The following is a 19083-nucleotide window of genomic DNA, read 5'->3' on the forward strand; positions in this document are numbered from 1 at the left end:
GCAGGGCAGACACGAGTCTGTACATAATGTTTGGATTCCTGACCCTCTTTTACTTATCAACAAAGATATGGCCTACAAACTATACAATTCAGTGCTGAAGCTCTCACTTTGGATATTTGCAGCATTAAGAACTAAGACTTTTTTCTGTTCCTTTTTTTTGCCCTTTCATTATCTTTTCCAAACAGCAGTGTTCCCTATCTATATACTTAGACTTATATACTTCTACTCCAAACCCTTGATTTCCATGACTCTGATGGATCATGTTTTTCTCAACTCTTTCCTGAGCTTCTGTCTTATCAGGCTTCAGTGCAGGTCGCTAGTCTCTAATGAATTTTATAGGTAATCTGGAGAATGTTTCTAATATGTTACAAAGATTCTGATAAGCTCTTTATTCATTATCCATCCTAGAGTGTGACTCTCTGGGGGTGAAACCACTTCTCAAGGCTGTTAGGTTGTTTAATGCCCACATATTTATGTCTTAAGGTCAATAAGATCATGCTGGCTGGCTTGTAAAGAAGTAACATAATTGCACCCACTGCTAAAACCTGATGCAATATTGATTTTAGTCAATAGAAAGATGGAAAATGCTGGTCCTTTTTCAGTGAAGATATTCTGAGAAAAAATCATGAGTGCACAGAGCTTCACTTAAAATAGTGACTGCTCTCTGTTCCGAGAGATTTTCGCTTTCTTGTGGTAAATGCTGTACAAAATGGACTGAAACAATCAAACAATGCAAATAATAATAGGTGATTTTTCCCTATGTATATTTTTTCAGAACAAGCTACATGCATGTGGAGCAGTTCCACTTATTCGTGATCCTGTTCAAGAGGGTCTCTCTGTGACTTTTTTTAAATGTGTTCTGAAGCTTGAAGATGTGAATTGGAGGAAAAATACAGCTAGTAACAAAGAGATTCTAGCTGATCTTTGTTGGGAAAGGAAAAGTTTTTCAGAGTTTGTTCTAGTGAGACATCTAGCTGCCCTTACATGCTAGTATCAGTATAAAGCAGAAGGAAAAGGGTTGCATACAAAGCTGAAAGTTTCAGATGTAATTAGGAAAAAATGTATTTTTATTCATCAATAAGAGTGAGCTGAACAATCATATCCCTGCTGAGGTCCCTTTAAGTCTAATACATGCCTAAATTCAAACATGAAGGTTCCAGCACAAATAATCAGATTATTCTCGCCCTAAGAGTTAAGTGCTTTTCTGGAGTAAGATCTGTATAAGAGAAAAAGGGCCAAGTCTACCCAGCTGCAATCCCAGGGAGCTCACACCAGGTTGGAATCTACTCCAGGATAGATAAATGGCTGCATATCCATAATTTACAGGACTATAAATATCAAGAACGCTGCTGATGTCAGACGGGAGTGTACAGTCCTCCATCAGGTGACATTTCCGTTGGCTATGAGATGAGTGCCTTTTAGAAAAGGACTACAGGACTGAACTGCCACAGCTTTTTTAAAAACTTTCTCCTTAAAACCCTCTATGTCCCAGTTACTATGTTTTCCCATTGATGGTTTTTAGTTTATTTTATCAGTGTTTTTTTATGACATGATGTGTCTGTAATAGCTTGAGCATTTGAAAGATTAAATGCCATCTGTCATGTTACTCACATGGGTCTTAGCACGTGCCCCTTTATGGAGATTGCTGAGGGCTAAATTTTGCCCTGACCCATTCAGTTTTTGGGCTCAGAACAGAAGTGTGGCACCTGGAGGGGAAGATAGACGCAAGAGGTGTCTATTCTGAGTTCATTCACGGACTGTAGTTACTAAGTCTTAATTAGTTAATGATTGTTTTTGTTCCAGTTCTTGGCATGCTCAAACTGTGCCTCCAAGAGGGAACGGACAAGGTCAAAAACTTAGATATTACTTCTTCATTAAAAAATGAAGTTTTAAAAAGTCCAGGGCTTTTATTCTGAAATTTATTATGCATTCTTTATTTTGGCAGGTCTGAGATAAACCAGCAAACATACTAATGAAGACAAGAACTGTCCTAAGGAAATACCTCCTATTAGCTAATAAGCAGACACAGTGGCCTGGATTAGGAAGAAACATGACAACATTGTTGAAAATGAAGACATGTATCCTAAGTGAAGCCAATGGGTTCACAGAAGCCAGGGCTGTGTAACCTGCTGCTGCACATCAAGGTTCCAGGAGAGGAAATGAACATTACACATGTTGAGAGGAATGATACACCAGGGTGATATAAATTTACCGCTTAACTGCATTCATCTTAGAGATTTTAGAGTAGCATTTCTGTACTGAGAGAGATTCCAGAAGAATGGCTGTCCAGTGCAATGTGCCTTCCAAATGAAAAGATGATTGTCAGCTCTCTGGTTCATTAGTTTTTATCTTCACTGATAAATGAACATTGAGTGGTCAGTTGTTGACAAAAGCCCTCTTTTTAATTGGATATGTGAACTGGACCTTACATAACCTGGCAACATACCATCATCCCTGGACCTTGTCACTCAGATAAAACCATCTTGGCTCCTACAGGAATGCGGGTGTTCAGTGTCGACATTCTGCTGTTTGGAGGAGAAGATCCCAGACATATATGCTCTAATATAAAAACAGAACATCTTCCAAAGTTTTGGTTTAGTAGAAATTTTCCCAAAATAGGCAATAACCAAGGAAACCACATTTGAAGCCAACTAGAGAAAGCTGCATAGCTTGCACGTTGTTGATAGGTCTGGAGGCAGATATGACCAAGGACACTGAGAGCTGTTTGCAAGAGACTAGGGAGAGACCAAGGAGACCCAGAGTCAGGAGTTCTGTTGTCACTCAATCTCCCATGGGCCTCCTGGGAAAAAGAAGTTCAAGGTGTCACTAAAGAGACTGTGCCCACATCTGCCGAAGATTTCGTAGCTCATGGTAGATCCACTAGTAGAAAGAATTTGCCAGCACTGTCTTTTTTTTTTGAACAGAGATCCAAGATATATTCTAAGAGAATTTCAATGGCTGTGAAAGCTAGAGTTCATGAACTGCATACTTTTCCTTCCTTTTTGTTTTGTCTTCTGGATTTCTTTTTAGCTGTTGATTTATCTCTAGCTGGGAAATCTCCCAGTCTTTTGAAATACTTAAATTTTTGTTTTGGAATTGCAACAGGTCTGTATGAGGGTCAGTCAAATTCCCCATCACAACTGATAATACTGCAGACACTCCTCCTTCAGCCTCAGAACAGCTTCAGCTGTTCTGTACAGAGATGACAGTTCCAGCCTAGTCCCAAATCTTGGCCATCCCCCCACTGCAACCAGTGCTCAGTCCTACACAAGGGATGGCAAACAGTCCAGGGCCCTCTCCTCACCCATAACTACTTAGGACAGCCAAAATAAGATGGGCAGTTTCACATCTGTGTGATTGCTTATTTAGCCCATTTCATGGCAAGTGCTCACACAGGATGAGCCACCAGAACTCCTGAAAGAAGCCTGCCTACCAGCAGGAGAATGGTGATTCCAGCTGGAGAACAGCAAGGGCAGATCCCATCTGCCTTTACATAGCCAGCACTGGAAAGGACCTATGACATCCTCCCAACATCTGCCAAAACATGTTCCCATTTGAAATAATCCTAAACAGTCACAAGACAGGGAAAGGTCAGCCTGTCCCTCACAGCGTGCTGTTGTCTTCTCATGCCTCATCTTCTCATGCCTCATCTTCTCATGTCCTCTCTCTGTAAGATAGATTTCACAAGTTAAGAAGTACTGAAATAGACCAGTTTTGTGGTTTGTGTTAGTAGTCCATGGAGCTCTGAAAAGACAGCTTCTGCGAAAGACAAGTTACCACAATTGGCTTGTCAAGACTGCTCTCCTGGTGTCTGTTGTGTAATCCCACTGCTTGATGCAGTTCCAGGAGACAAAATCATCATAACCAAAAGACAGTTCAAAGAAGGGAGACTGATAATAGGCCTGGTCTTAATTTGATAGCTGTATTGCTTAATTCCTAATTTATTTTGATGTTAGTTTTAATGACCCAGATTGAGTGATAATTTGGGGCTTCTTTGCTGGGTGTTGATGGATTTAAGTTGTTGAGGTTTTCTTTTTCTTCTTTTTATCTATTTCATTATGTTTCAGTTTGTTTAACTAACATAATAAAGTTATTAATAAAGTTAAATCATTTCTGTCATTGAACAAAACAGTTCAGAATCTTTAAAGAACTGAGTAGAGATCATCCAGCCAACTTAAAAGCCTGTATTTAAATCTTACTTCGTAAACTCGTTTAAATCACATGTTCTTACATGTTCTGTCACTTGAAAGTTGTTTCCTTTGAAACTTTCCTCTTTATGCTTTCATACAGGAAATACGATAAACTTGTTTATTTCATTTGTCAGTTTTGTGTTTCTGAATTTCTTCATCAAATCTGTTATCTTCCTTAAGCATCCAGTCCTTGCCCAAGTTATGTGCAGAGAGGGGAATGGTTTTACTGCTGTATTTTCAGCGCTGGAAAGACAAGAAAAGAGCAAGCAGAGGTGCTGACTTCTGAGAACTACAGGAAAAAGAAGACATTAAATGGGCATTTTATTTTGGGGGCAATCTTGCAGGATGAGAAAACCGAATATTTTTAGGGTCATGGGATAAATTCACGTTGGAAAAGTCCTCCAGAGGTCAAATGGTTTAACTTTTCCAGTCTAGTGATGCATCACAGTCAAATACTTGCTGATCACTTTACTCCTTTTCCTGGCCTTGTGTTTTCTTAGTTACCTCTACTGTCTATTGCTTTGTACTTTGAACTGGCCTTATTGACTCAGTAGCATTTGCATTACAGGAGTACATTTTATTTATTAGTGAATTGGGAAGAGCTAGTTAGAAACAAACACTCTGTAGGCTGGAGATCTGCTGAAATCAGCAATAAAGGTAATTTTTTTAATATGTTTGTGAAGAGGACCCTGACACACGTGGAAGCCTCTCTCTTCCCTTGAGTAGTGTGGAGTTTTTCAAATTCTTCAGTTTTCACGAAGGGGAAGAGGGTGATAGGACTTAGACATTAAGAAACCCAGGGGAAGGAGAGAAACAACAGCTTTTCACAGCTCCATTTCAAAGGGGAAGGAAGGCTGGGAATCCCCAAGGTCTCTTTAGGCAGGAAGAGTTAGTTTAAGAAGAAAAAGATAACTGTTGAGAAATAAGCAATTTCCAAATATTTTTTATCATTGCATCATTCATTGTCCAGCAAGAAATCTCTCCACTTAATGCCCTGAAGAGGAGAGACACTTTCTACTATGGAAATGTTGGTAGAATTATCCATACTTTTTCATGCTTTGGAAAAAAAAAGAAATGCTATGTCAAGATGCAAAAAAAGGCCAGCCTTATTTGCTACTGCCTGGTTTTCACCAAGTATGGACGTCTTTTGTTTTCCAAGGTCTATTTTACTGGTATCATTTCTCCTGCTGTAATCCCTCTAGTGAATTTTCAGAGGTGAATACCAAAGTTGTCTCTGTTTTTATGAGAGTGGCAAGGATTGGTTACAACCACAGTGTAAAGGAAGTTACTGAACTTACTACGGACCAGTGCTAGGAAGAAAGCTCCTGGCAAGTCTGTGCTCAAGCAGCCTATGAGCAGATGAAAGGTAATAGAAGTGTTCAACAACATACACTGACCCTCAGCTGGTTAGTGAAATGAGGCTGTCAAACAAAACTGGGCAAATTGCACCCCCAAGGTTTTATTTTGTATTGTGTATGCCAGCCTTGGTGTTTCTGTTTATGTGGCTGGTAGCCAAAAAGTATTTAAAAGGCCTTTTCAGACTGTAGCAAGGAAAAATATTCCCTTCCCTGTTTTGAACCTGGGGGTCTAACAGACTCACCCTTTCTGTCTAGATGGTAGAAATTTGGGGTTAGGATTGCTTCTTTCCTTAGTGTTTGCACAGTTTACATCACAAATACATACTGATTAATACATACGGCTTTCCACACAGAATGAGCCCAAATTTAATAATGATTGTAGCAGGATTTTAATAGTCATTAACCATGAATATTTACTTCTGTAAGTTTTCTTTCCCATGCAAAACATGCATACATGTGGATGCATTTTTAAGGAGTTGGGAACTATTCAAAACAAAAGTTATTTTGAGGGTTAGGAAATAGCTTGTCTTACAGCTGCCAAGTGATTTTGGAATAACTCTTTGCATGATGGAGTGGAGAAAAAAATGGAGATAAAAACATCAGTTCTTCAGTTCAAGGAGACTAGATGTTTAAAAAAGGGAAGAGGAATAAAGAAAGGAGGAAAGGAAAAGAAGTTTTTTCACCTTCTTCTGCTTCTCCATCTAGATCTGCTTTGATTTTCTGTCCTGAACGTGGGAGGAGAAGCTCCATCTACATTCTCCTGTCTGTGCCCCTTGGCAGGCAGCCCTTCTCCCGGACTTTTGTCTCTTAGTGGGAGGAGAAGCTCCATCTACATTGTCCTGTCTGTGCCCCTTGGCAGGCTAGATAAAAAAGGCAGGCAGCCCTTCTCCCGGACTTTTGTCTCTTCCACTTTAAGCAGGTTTGAAAGAGAGAAGGAAAACACTCATTGATGGGCATGTGGAAATGTCATTAGTCACATTTAGATAAGTTTATAAATGTACAAAGTAGCTCTCAGGGCCAAACATAGGGGTGAGGTGAAACATCTGAGCCTCATCCAAAACTGGGGACCTTCAGCTGGTGTGAATCAGGTATTGTGATACATTCCAGCTGAGGCACAAGTACAAGTACTCATTTCCACAGCCTGTAAAGTTCCTGACTTATATTTAGGATATTATAAAATGTTAATAAATAGTTGCAATATGTGAGCACTGAAAAACAGTAAAATGCAACTGTCCCTTTGATTTATTTTGTTCTCATTTTGTATTTTAAAACAGGAAAAGAGGATCCTTTCCTTTACCTTCAGCACACTTTGTTCTAGTTTCACAGGATGATGGAAACCCTTAGGATGGACATAGCCATTCATGATAAACATTTGCCAACTCCAGCCTTGCACAACCTATGAAAGTTGCATACAGATACCAGTATTTCTATAAGCACGACACTGCTTTATGTTAATATTGTGGACTAAGATGAGGGCAAAACAACAATAGCAAACTATCACTCTTCCTTTCTTCTCCTTTTTCCTCTTAAAAATGAACAGGCATTTTTGAGAGGAGGAAGGATAAAACCTGTGCTATAGTGGTGCTTACCTGAGTCCAGGACAACACACTGAAACTTCCACAAAATAATGTTTTCATCTTAATGCACCTAAAAATTTAAAAAAAGAAAAGGGGGACATTAAAAGTTATAAGTATTACTATATTAAATTGTTAAAAGTCAAAGTCATGCCATTTGTAAATCTTTTGCCTAACAGATACTATTATGCAAGATGAACACAAAAAAACACCTCCAAATATTGGTGACTTTTTGTCTTGTCTCCCAAAATTATCCTTTTCCCCAAAACATAAGAATATTCTTTCTGGAGGTAGAGAGTATCTAATATATTTAGGATGGTTAATCAAATCAATCCTGCGGACAGGTAAGTTTTTAAATATGTATTTAGGCAGTCAGAGAAATTAGTTTTGGAAATACTATCTTTTCCTCCCCCAAACTTAGCAGGAAAATTAAGCTCTGAGATAAAGTTAATCAGTGTAAAGTTTACAAAGGAGCAAGGGAAGAGGAGGAATGAGAAAGAGTATGGCACTGGAAGAAAAACAAGCACCAAGCCTTTTAAAATTTCTTAAGTTGAATGGCCACTACTTCGTGTTCAAACAAAGCAGTCATCTCTACTCCTTCCTGGTATCATGGCACATTGCTTGCAGTGACATCAACTCTTGATTTGCCATAAATGGGAAACTGCTTGCTTGGATGTTGCTGTAGAGTTAAATGTCAGGGAGAAGATACATATTCTGCAAGCACAGAGGAGGAGGCACATACGGTTTGTCTTCAAAAGAAATCTCAGAGTTCTTCACCTGGCACTGTCAGGCCAGAAGGAGATGTCACACTGTGCAAGCCTGCTGTGTGGCATTTCATTTTATCAAACCCAGTCCTCACTTATGAAACCTGACCTGTGGCAGACAAGCTTTGTCAGAAATTGTGGGGACAGTGTGGGCTCTCGCTAAGTCCCAGAGTGCTGCTTATACCGTGAAGCACTCCTAGCCCTAGCAGCTGCAACCTATTTTCACAAATATCTGACAAGTTTTTCTGGCTTCCTGCCAGTTTGAGCTGTACCAAACACTTCTGTCCTTCCCCTAGCTCCAGTCTTTTGTAACTGCTGCTCAAAACTTAGACGTGTACCAAATGAAGCTCCTTTCCTCCCCTCAATGTGCAGACATCCCACCCCAATTAATTAACCCAACAGTGGCTTCGTCTCTAGAAAGCTGTGACTTCCCACACTTTATCCCCCTCGTTCAGCTTAAAGACATCAGCACATTCCTGACTTCATCACTTGTTAACTCCCTTTTGCTAATAGCCAGTGCATCCTCTCTTGATGGCCCCCTCTGATTTGATATGACTTGAACCCTCACGCAAAAAATGCTGAAGGCTGTTCATTTGCTGTTCTGGCATATATAAAGCTCTGAAGCTGTGTTTTAGCACAGCTTCTGTATCCAGAATTGAGAGGCTTTCAGACCTTCTCAGACTGTGTTGTAACTCTGTTCATCGTGCAAGCACCTGGTAAGCACCAGCAAAGCCTGAGTGAGAGGAAGACCTCTGCTGTTTTGTGCTTGATTACCAAAGGTTCTTTGGAAATTGAAAAGGTTCTTTTTCTTTGGAAAAGTGCCAGAGGACTTAATGGAGGTGGCAACAGCATCATTATATAAAAACATCAAGTGAAAAATTCTTTTCAGCAGTTATTCCAAAAAATCAAAAAACGCATTCAATATAGCAGCGTGACGTGTCTCCAAACAGATTTTTAGCTATGCCACCAAACCCTAGAAATTATGATACTTTAAAAAAATCTTACAATTTTACTCTCTATTTATATTTTAGAATGGTAAAATATATTTCAAGAATCAAAGGGTTCTCCAGAGATCATCTGCAATGCTCCCTTGCCTAAGTACAGGTTAATTTACATCTGTTTCATTCCAGACACTTGCTTGTTCAACATGGTCCTTAAAACCAATCACTGATGAGGATCTCCTGATAGAATTCTCTCCTTTTCTTGAAATCAATTACAGTGTTTGGCTTTGCATTTGTTAGAGAGATTTTAAGCCATTTGCTCCTAGAATTCTGTGTGGAGGTAGAGAGAGAGCAGCAATAGCTGCTTAGAAAAGAAGTCTGGAGTACAGGAAGCTGGGAAACTGTAAAACCATTAAACATCAAAAAAAAAAAAAATCAATGTAATAATATTCTACAAAATGTCAGGCATACTCAACTTGGAAATTCAGAAGAAGCACATAAATGTTTAGCTGTTCATTTGACTCCAAACTGCTTGGATTAAAAGTACTTAGATGATCAGACAGTAATGAGCATTCCCATGAGATTTCTTTCAGCAATCTTCACATTCAACTATAATAAAATAAACTTCACCTGAAGTAATCAAGACTAAGGTTCCTGAAGTCAGGGATGTTTTAATGTGAAAAAAATGAGTTCTTTGTCCTTTTCACACTACACAAAAAATATTCCAATCATTTCTAGCTGATTTTTTCACCTGTTCAGAGGAAAATCTAAAGAAGTATTTGTTTCTAAACCAATAATCTTGAGTTAGCAGAGGTATCCAGCCCCAGTCACTGAAGGCTGTACTTCAGCACAATGTTTCCTTATATCATTTTCTCTTCTTACAGAACTAATTATACTCACACTTGAAAATCACTACAAAATCAATTTAAAAGCTGGCATTTTACAACTGTTGCTAGAGTTTATGTCTAGTAGATAATTTAGTACATGATCTGTTCCTCTCCAAACAAATGGTCCACAGCCTCCTGTGTTTCCATCACTCCCTGTGTTCAAAGGACTCCTCATTTCATACATCCCTCACAATATTTCTCAACTCTCAGCATTTACTGCAATTTTGCAGGTATTTATCACTCCAATGTCACCAGACCAAGTTGGTACTGTTATTAGCCTTCCTTTCTGCTTTGAGCTCTTGGCTGGCTTGAGGGGGAACAAAATGACTCTGAATAGGATCACTCCAAGCCATTCCCTTTCTTTCCTTCAAGCCTTTGTTTCTTCCAAGGGCTGGACTGCAAGGAGGAAGAAAAACATATGGGAAAGCTAGCAGTCCTGCCTGATGGTTGCTAAGAAGAGTGCAGACAGCTGTAAATTAGAGCAGCCTCTGTTATATTTTACAGCAGTGTTCCTCTGAGCAAGCCAAAACCTGAAGATGAGAAGGTGCTGCTCACTTTGGGTTGTGAGAAGAGGGGCATCGCAGGCCTTAAACCCAAAGATCCTCAGCAATTATTTTTTTCCTTCATTCTAGACAAGAGATTTCCAGGATAAAGCTGTGAGGAACAAATCAATGAATATGCACGTTTCACCTGGTAACTTCCTGTTTCTAGCATCTGCTGAGACATTTCTCCAAAATTATTGCAGTCATGATGCCACCAGTTGTGACAGGACCTAGGACTGCAGGAACAGGTCAGCAGCTGAGATGGAGTTTGGGAAATGCTTCTGAAATGGAGACAGTATGTCCAGACTGAGGTGCACATCTCAGCTCCTAAACACTAGTTTTCTGGTGTTGACCATGGATACACTTTGTTTAACAAACCAGGCAGCCAAGGCATTTACCTCTCCAGCCATCTCCCTTTGGAACTGCTGTAACATTGAATTTTGTGTGTAGAAAGAACAATGGCTAAGCCCATTTTTTTTTCATGGAATACTGCAGAGAGCACCAGTCAGAAAGTTTTTACTGACACGCATTTCACGTCTATAGAGTGAAAATTATGTCCATGCCTGCAGAATACTTTCTTACAGTCCAGGTAGATCTTGTCCTATGAACACATATCCTTCACATTTCCATTTCCTCCTGCTTCCTTTGAAACCAGCACCAAAACTTCTAGCTAAATGAGAGTGGCAATCTGTTTGCAATTTGTGTGCTTTCTGTCAGAAACAATTGGGCACAACAGTAAGAAAAGTTTTCATCATACCTGTAACTTACACATTCGTTAGGAAGCAAAAGACGAGTTTGACTTCTGATGATCCATATGTTTGCCTCTTCATTGTAAAATGTAAGTAACAATAACATAAAGCAGCCCTGTTTAAACTCTTGTTTATAAAATTCAAGTAGTATTACATTTTTTTGAATAGCTGGCCTAGAATAAGCATTAAAGTAGCTTTCATGCAACACATAATGCCAAAAAATAAATGCAATTCTGCACATTCTTTCCTGAGAGCATCCACAAATGACGTGCAAGGCATACACATTGGCCAGAGGCCATGAGCAAAAGCATTGTGTTAAAACTTTGTATGACATCAAGCCAAAAAACTACTTAGCATTTGTATCTCAGATCTCAACTGAATTATGAATTAAATAACCAAATCAAAACAAAAAGCATACAGCACACTACATCGCGCATCTTGGTTATACACACACATATACACATGCATGTAAGTGGCATGGATCTGTTGTGAATGGATATTACCTCGGTGTTCTTGTGTGTGTGTGCACGAATGCAAGACAGAGATAAAAAACATATTTGGAGCATATATTCAGGAAAGAACACACTCCCTATGCCAGTAAGTGGATTATATCCCAGGTGGGCTCCCTCTGGTGTTGAGAAGATAACATATTTCCCCATTCAACCTTATTTCCTTTTGTCCGTCAATGAGAGTGTGTAGTGGTTTGGAGTGTTAAAAAGTGCTAAATGTAATGTGGTTTTATTATGGCAGAGTTCCTTATTCACATAGATCCTTATGGATGGTATAGGATAGTATAGCTTTTCTACTATCTCTCATCCAGTGTTCATGAATAATGTATGAGGCATATACATATATATGTATCTATATATCTGTGCACTTCATTACAGTGAGACAGATTTCCATGCATGTACAGATCACTTCTTACGTGAGACAAACTGCAATGCCTTACTGTGAAACTCTTTACCTGTAAGCAGTGTAACTCTTCACAGTTAAACAGGAGAATCTGAATGCCCAGAGAACGGAGGCCCCACAACAGCCAGGATCTGATTCTCCAGTGTGTGGAGCATTTTTACAATGCCTCTTAAGCTCAAATCATGTCTCTTGATAACACCTGTGTGCCTGTAAAAGTCCAGGCTAGGAACCATGTGAGGCACCCCAGCTAACAGGGGAATACACAATTATCTATTTAACTGCTAGATTCTCGATTTTGGAAACCCAGGACTCAGCATTGTTTAGAAGCATTGTGGCATAGACAATAAATAGAATAATTTTAGCCAATTTAACTAGGCACCTTAACCCCAGTCTTCTTCCACTTTCTTTACCACCCATTTACCACCTTCCACCACACCTATGGAAGTAGTTCTGGAGATTATTTCCCTCTCGTGCAACAAAACTATCATCCAGTGAGAGAGTACAAGTACCATCCTTTCCCTTATTTCCCAGATGGTAAATGCTTAACTGTTTGTTTTGTGATGCAATCCTTTCCTTGGAAAAACCTCACCTCCCTTTTTGTCCTGAGATGGAGGTGGAATCAAGGTGACCCCAGCTTGGCTTGCTGGAAGAGCATGAACTCCCTGCAGCCACAGCATACCTCTCCCCTGCTGAAGTGCACAGTAGAGCTGTGTGACTTCCTGCAAAATGACACAGAAAGGAGAAGGAGATAATAAACCTACATCTCCAGCAGTTGTTCACAGATGTTTACTGACAGGAGAGAAGTTAGGAGACCAGGCTCAGCTCCCAGGCCCAGGGAGAGCATGTCCTGGTAATCCCAGACCTCTGTTCCTGCTCTCAGCATGCCCAACTTCCCCATTCCTCCTCCTCAGTTCCTGCAAGCCCTCCCTCTCCATCTCATTCTTCCCTTCCAGCCCGTGGCTTGTTCATTGCCACCCACGTCCTGGCTCCTGCGTTCTCTGTCCTCACACCCTGTGTGCTGATACATGCTGGCAACACAATGCTTGGGCCAGGTCCCAGGCTTGGTAAAAGCAGGAGAAAAACTCAACATTCACTCTAGTGGCCCTGTTGGACTGAGTCCCGGACACATAAAAGCAAAACTGGTGTTAATTTTCCTTTCCCTCGGACAGTGCTGTTAGAGTTGGCACGTTCTCGTTTGACCGGTGAAATAAGAAGCGGGGGGGTGGGAGCTGGGGGAGCAGGAGCAGAGGAAGAACAGAGAGCATACGTAAAAGGAGGAATGATTGCACACATGTGCTATGAATTCTTCAGCTCAGATTAATGTTTTCCTGTGAATTTAATTGGCTGCCTTCTGGTTTCGGCCAGATGACCAGTTACATTTCAGGACAGCTATAAAGTGGAATCTAAATGAAGTATTTGGACAATGAGAGCCAATGTCTGTGAGCTTTTCCAGAAAATTATTAAATAAACAAAAAACACTAGAACTTCTAACTGCAGAGCATAATTATTATTCTTGTTCATTCATATGTAGTACTAATTTCTACTATGGACAAAAAAACCCACAAATCAACCAACTGCAGCTTCAAAAGATAAGTTGTCCCTACATACTCATCACATATATGGCATTGAGATCTTCTCTCAATGAACAATCTAGCATCATTTATTGGAACAACTAGAAGGTTCCCTTGCAAATTAATTAAATTTCAATTTTCTTGTTATTAAAATGCTCTCCTTCCACAGTATCAAACGGTTGCCAAATAGCATTGAAAGAAAAAAAACTATGATAGCAGTTAGAGTGGGGGGAGCATACTTGAGTACCAAAAGTGACAACAGACTTTTACTGCTGTCCTCACTTAGATGTGGATTCAGTTCTTTTCACCAGCCTGTCTGCTCATCTGTGCTGGTGAATTGGCTCTGGTGCAGCCAGTTCGACCTCATGGAAGTGTCAGCATGACTCCACCTGTGGGCCAGGTTCTCCCCTTACTGCCCCCTGTGTGGGCTAATTTTAAACAGCTACCGAGAGTCATCACCCGCAAAGGAAAACTCCCAGCTGGCATCAACCCACCACAGCTCCCTCCTAGGCCAAGGACTCTCCTTCCTCTGTGTGGGCGTGGACACATGGCACAAGGCATTTTCTCATGCCTTTGGCAGTTCTTCACTGGTTGGTGGCATAATACATTGGGGAAAATGTCCCCAATCGAAATCACAATCTGTCCCTGCCTTATGAGCTTGCAGAACTAAGCAACACAAGAGAGCAAAGCGGAAAGCAGCTCTTCCTGCCTGGGGACAATTATGCACAGAGTTAAAGCGGTCCAAATGCCTACTCCCACATTTGTTAGGAAACATCCTCTCCACCCTGCACCACAGGTCCCGTAGAGTCTAGAGCCCAGTGCAAGGCAACTGGTCCCTGACAGCTCTCACGAAAATGCTACATGTAACCAGATCAGAAGGCATCATCTGAAGTAAATGTGGTTCCATGGATGCTCCCCTAGAAAGGGTAAAGTTACATAATACTGGTAGAAAGAACAATTTGAAAGGCAAATTGTAGGGCCTTGGCTGTGCCTTATCATTCCAATCTAGCTCTGCCATCTTGGTCTGGACGGCATTTGTCAGCATCCTCAGGGAAGGGAAGGGGTCATCACATAATAGAAACATCTTGTAATAACATGACAGCACCTTTCAGAAACAGATGTCAAGTCCATTTATCAGCTCTAATTCATAAGTTTGTAGCATCACAACTATGATATCTGAATGTACTTTGGCCTCTTATATGTGCTGAATTTGCTTTGCAAATAAAATGCGTTGATGTCGTTCAGCTGACAGCAATGGCAAAAGTGGATCCTCTGCAATTCTGGATAACAGGTCATTTCTCTTTTAAAATGTACCCAGTCATCCTTAAAAAGTATCTAGTGGGAGTTACATTTCCACAGGTACTGGAAAATCATATGCCTGTAATTCAAATGCCACAAATGTAAATATTTAGAATGATAACAAATTTTAATCTGTTTCTCAGAAAACCTTGTGACTCTGTTCAGACCTCATTTCTGCTCAGGAGGCAATAATGACTGAAAATGTCTCTAAGTGATATATATGTATGTGCCTAATTACCATCCCATTCTCTGAGATCACTCTGGGTAGAAATCTAGGGTTAGAGGCACAGCAAGGACAAGAGCCAACATCTGGGAATTGAAGCTCAGCAAATCTAAAGTGAAGTACGATGGAAATTTTTTAACAGATGGGGTAATTGACCATAAGAACAGTTCGTGAAGAGTTGTGATGAATTCTCTCCACCACTCACAATTCCTAAATCAGGACTGGATGTTTTTCCAGTAGATAGACCAAACAAGAATTAAGTCAGAGAAAGCTAATGGCCTCAGTTGTAGCAGGGGTCAGACAAGGGGATACCAAAGGCCTTTCTCGGCCTTATAGTCTTTGACTCTCCTAAATAAAGAGTTCAGGGTTTGCAGATTGTAGCATAAATCCTATTCTATTTCAGGCTGCTTTCAAACTTTGGCAATGAAAGGAGAAGGAAAATAAACAGATGCTGCAAGACAAAATCATGTGAGTGATGAACAAAAAGCCCTATCCATGCATCAAGCATGGCAGAACATCTTCCCAGGGGTCTGTCTTATCAGTGACCTGGTTTACTTTGGCCTATTTGTCAGTGGCAGAAAAAGAAAACAGCCCCAGAACCTGATAACTATATAGGACTGATTGTATCATGTAGTGATAATGAATTTGAATAGCTTTATTAGAACAGCAGTGTGGCCTGAAAGATCCCTCCCCTTTTCATGGACTTTTTTGGGTTGCCTCTTATCTAACAACAGAGTGTTTTTCCAGGGCACAAATACTTTAAAAGCAGAGAAGTGTTAAGAGATTCCTTCCTTGCTTGATAGGAGTTACCTCCTCTTGGATGTGACAATTTGATGGCTGAACTCCAAACCAGACCTGGGGAATGGTCTGGTTTTAAAAGAAAAAGGAAAAGAATAGTTATCTGTTTTGAAAGCAGGCACTATGACAAGTGTGCTTGGGAGCATAGCCAGCCAAACAGTTGACTCATCACAGCAGAGCAGACCATGAACTCCAGCACCATGGGGAGGAGGACAGGAAGAAGCAGCAAAGGCGAAGAGGGTAGTGAGAATCTCTTCAAGTGGGTCTGCAACTGCAGGGTTTGGCCTGTAGAAAAACCATGTCTGGGATTGCAAAATGCACTGCTTTATAAGGCTTCCCTCAGAGCAGGGCTGATTTTGGACTTTTGTGGAACCCTAAAAGCTGGTGATTTGTGGCCCATTTCATGTGTTGGTGTCTTCCTGTCATAAATTTCTCATAATGCATTTTCTGAATGAAAAGGAGTTTCTCAAAAATATTAAAAAGTCTGGGAGAAGACATGGAAAATTTCACCCAGCTCCCTGACAACTTGTTATTGTGCCCCTTGTGTTCCTATCTCCACACCACCAGCATGCACTGCAAGGAACTGTGACACTTACAGGGATGTTTGGGAAGGGAAGTTTGGGAAGGGAAGTTCTTGGAAGACAGATTTCTGAAAGTCCTTAAGTACCTGCTAGGAGATAAGAAGAAGGAATAAGAATATGAAATTGTATGCTACTTGGAACTGCATTTTCAGGATCTTTTTCATTATTTCAATCCCAAAAGAGAGTATATTCCTCAAGCAATGACGACGTTTAATAGATAGGTGCCACAAACAGGCTGGGTGTACCTCTGAAAGTTTTGTAAAGATCAAAATTAAATCCATTGTTTGGAACAGATGGTTTTGCCTCAGCAAACCCCATTCAGGATGCAAACTGTATCTTTGTGTCAGATACTGCATAAAATTGATCTAAGAGTCCTCATCTAGACAGCCTAATATGGAACAGACGAGACAGAAAAACATTGAATGAAAGAAAATCACTCATCTGGAGTGGGTAAGCTAATGTGTAATGCAGCTATGCATGATATACTCATGATCACATTGCAAATGTTTGGGCATTAGGATGTGAACCTATATTCCTTAAATGCCAACATTGTTCCAGAACCACAGCACTCACATTCAGAAAACTTTCCAGGAATGGTAGATTGACCTCATTAATTTTCATCTCAATGACAAATTACAGCCCACTATCAGCACCAAACTTTCAGAGACTTCTACACGAAGTCCAAGTTCACAGCAAACACTCGAAATACTGCTGCAATCTTTGGTGGGAGTAGATGCAAGCAAATAATCTGGTACCCTGTGCCTAATGTTGCTCTGCCTCTTAGGTGTCAGAATAAGGATTAGAACAACCTATTGGATAAATAGTCAATTATCGAGTCTTTTCTGCGTCCCCAAGGGGGTTTATTTTATGCTGTAAAATATGAGGTTGGACTGCCATTATCATGATCTTCACTTGCATAGTTACAGATGTTGTGGATGGTCATAAGCTTATCTAGCTCTTTTAGAGGCCAGCTACGATATATTATCTTGATGACCTCTTACGGCAGTGAACTCTACAGATTAGCTAAATGTTGGGAAAAGTGGGAATTTCCTTTTATAGGGACAAAATTTACTACCTTTTAATTTTACTGGACAGGGGTATACCTCTCAGAGTTTCAATTACATGAAAAGGTATGTCTCATTTCTCTGCTGGATCAAAAATAGTTTCAGAAACCATAAATACTATATGATATTTATCAGACCAGAAACTGCACTCATTTGCCAAAGTGCAAACCAGAATGAGACTTACAGCTCCTAACATGCTGGTGGCTTCCTGTAATGAGTTTGCCTTTGCAACACCACAGCCCGCCTTCCCTCTCCCCCTCACCACCGCCCTCCCCCCAGCCTCCAACCTTCAGCTTGTCAGCACTAAGCTCTGTCCAATTATTCACCTTTTCAAAAGTGATTTATTTTCAGGATAACCTAATAATGTCAAAACCAACACTGTTATGCTCTATCACCCACGAGGATGGGCCAGAGAAGGAAGGGGGTAACTATATTGATCCATTTTGCCTTGCACCTTTTACCTGAGGACAGATGAATTTTACAGCCAATGACTTAGGAATCATTAGGTCAGTTTATTGTAAACAACTCCCTTCTCCTCCTTCACACTTCCTAATAACATTACTCTGTAGCATTTCCAGCACTCTTCCCTACCTCCTGTTCCAGAGGGAGTTGTTTTTTTTCATGCAGCTCCATCTCTGCTGCTAAGGCATTACACAAGCTGACAAGTGATTTGTGCCACTGAAGAAATTGGATAGAGTTTGTCAGATTGTTTGTCTTCCAAAGGTTTTGTTAACAAAAATGAGAGCACTCTAGGCACATAGTTCTTTTTCATCTTACAAGAGACTGGTCGAGTCTCAGCTTAAAGACATGTAAACTGGTAGTTTTACATTCCAAATAAGTGGTTCAGGAAAATCAAAACTAGCAGAGTGCTTTCTCTGTTCCTGTTTCCTCTCTTGTAAGGATAATTTCCTCTACTGGCATAATCTCTGTCCATTTCTACCACATGTGTTACCTGGCTGATGTTGGTAGAACATAACTTAAGGTTGTTTTTACTTCTCCCTCTTTTTTTTGGCCTGTGCCCACTCAGTTGCTGCGGAATCAGTCATGCAGTTTGTGCTCCCTCTGCTCAGTTCAAATGTGGCACATGGAGGAACAATTTACTCTCTCCCCGTTCATGGCTGTACTAAAATCAGGCAAGACTCTGCACAAAGATATGTGATGCTTTTAAAAAAAATTCTAACTGCAGCTGAAAGAGGGCTGGGAGAACTTATTAATGTTACATTCATTTATATACACGAGCAAAATCTCATGAACTCTTGTTCCATGACTGTGTTCATTCCTTTTCTGATGCAGCAGCCAATTCACACAGTGGCAAGAGTGTCTTTAAGACTGCATAGATACTCGGGTTTGCAGCTCCTGGAGAACGTGGAGAGATCCCCGTACTCTGTTTTAAGTAGGAGTCAGCAGATGACTTGGGATAATCTAATTTGTGCAAGGAATATATTTCATTTACAGTTTGCTCTCAGAAAAAGCAAAAGCACAGTAAACAACATCTTACCTACACACATATATTCAGCTCAGTTCCATGGAGTTTTGTCATTGACTCAAATTGGAACAAGATCAGTCATTATCATAATCATTAAAAAACCACATTTTTACTCTTGTTCTTCTGCACTTTATGCATTATATA

General features: G+C 40.3%; 1 long non-coding RNA gene across 1 annotated transcript; it reads right to left on the reverse strand.

The window, feature by feature from the left end:
• Nucleotides 1-1092: 1092 nt before the first annotated feature.
• On the reverse strand, nucleotides 1093-12627 carry LOC108447973. The gene is made up of 3 exons (XR_001863717.1): nucleotides 12507-12627; nucleotides 7138-7195; nucleotides 1093-4433 (listed from the first exon to the last, which is right to left on the reverse strand). It is a non-coding gene; the product is annotated as an uncharacterized LOC108447973 (long non-coding RNA).
• Between the last annotated feature and the right edge of the window lie 6456 nt (nucleotides 12628-19083).

The sequence above is a fragment of the Corvus brachyrhynchos genome, unplaced genomic scaffold (assembly GCF_000691975.1).
Source record: "Corvus brachyrhynchos isolate BGI_N302 unplaced genomic scaffold, ASM69197v1 scaffold14, whole genome shotgun sequence".
Lineage (NCBI taxonomy): Eukaryota > Metazoa > Chordata > Aves > Passeriformes > Corvidae > Corvus > Corvus brachyrhynchos.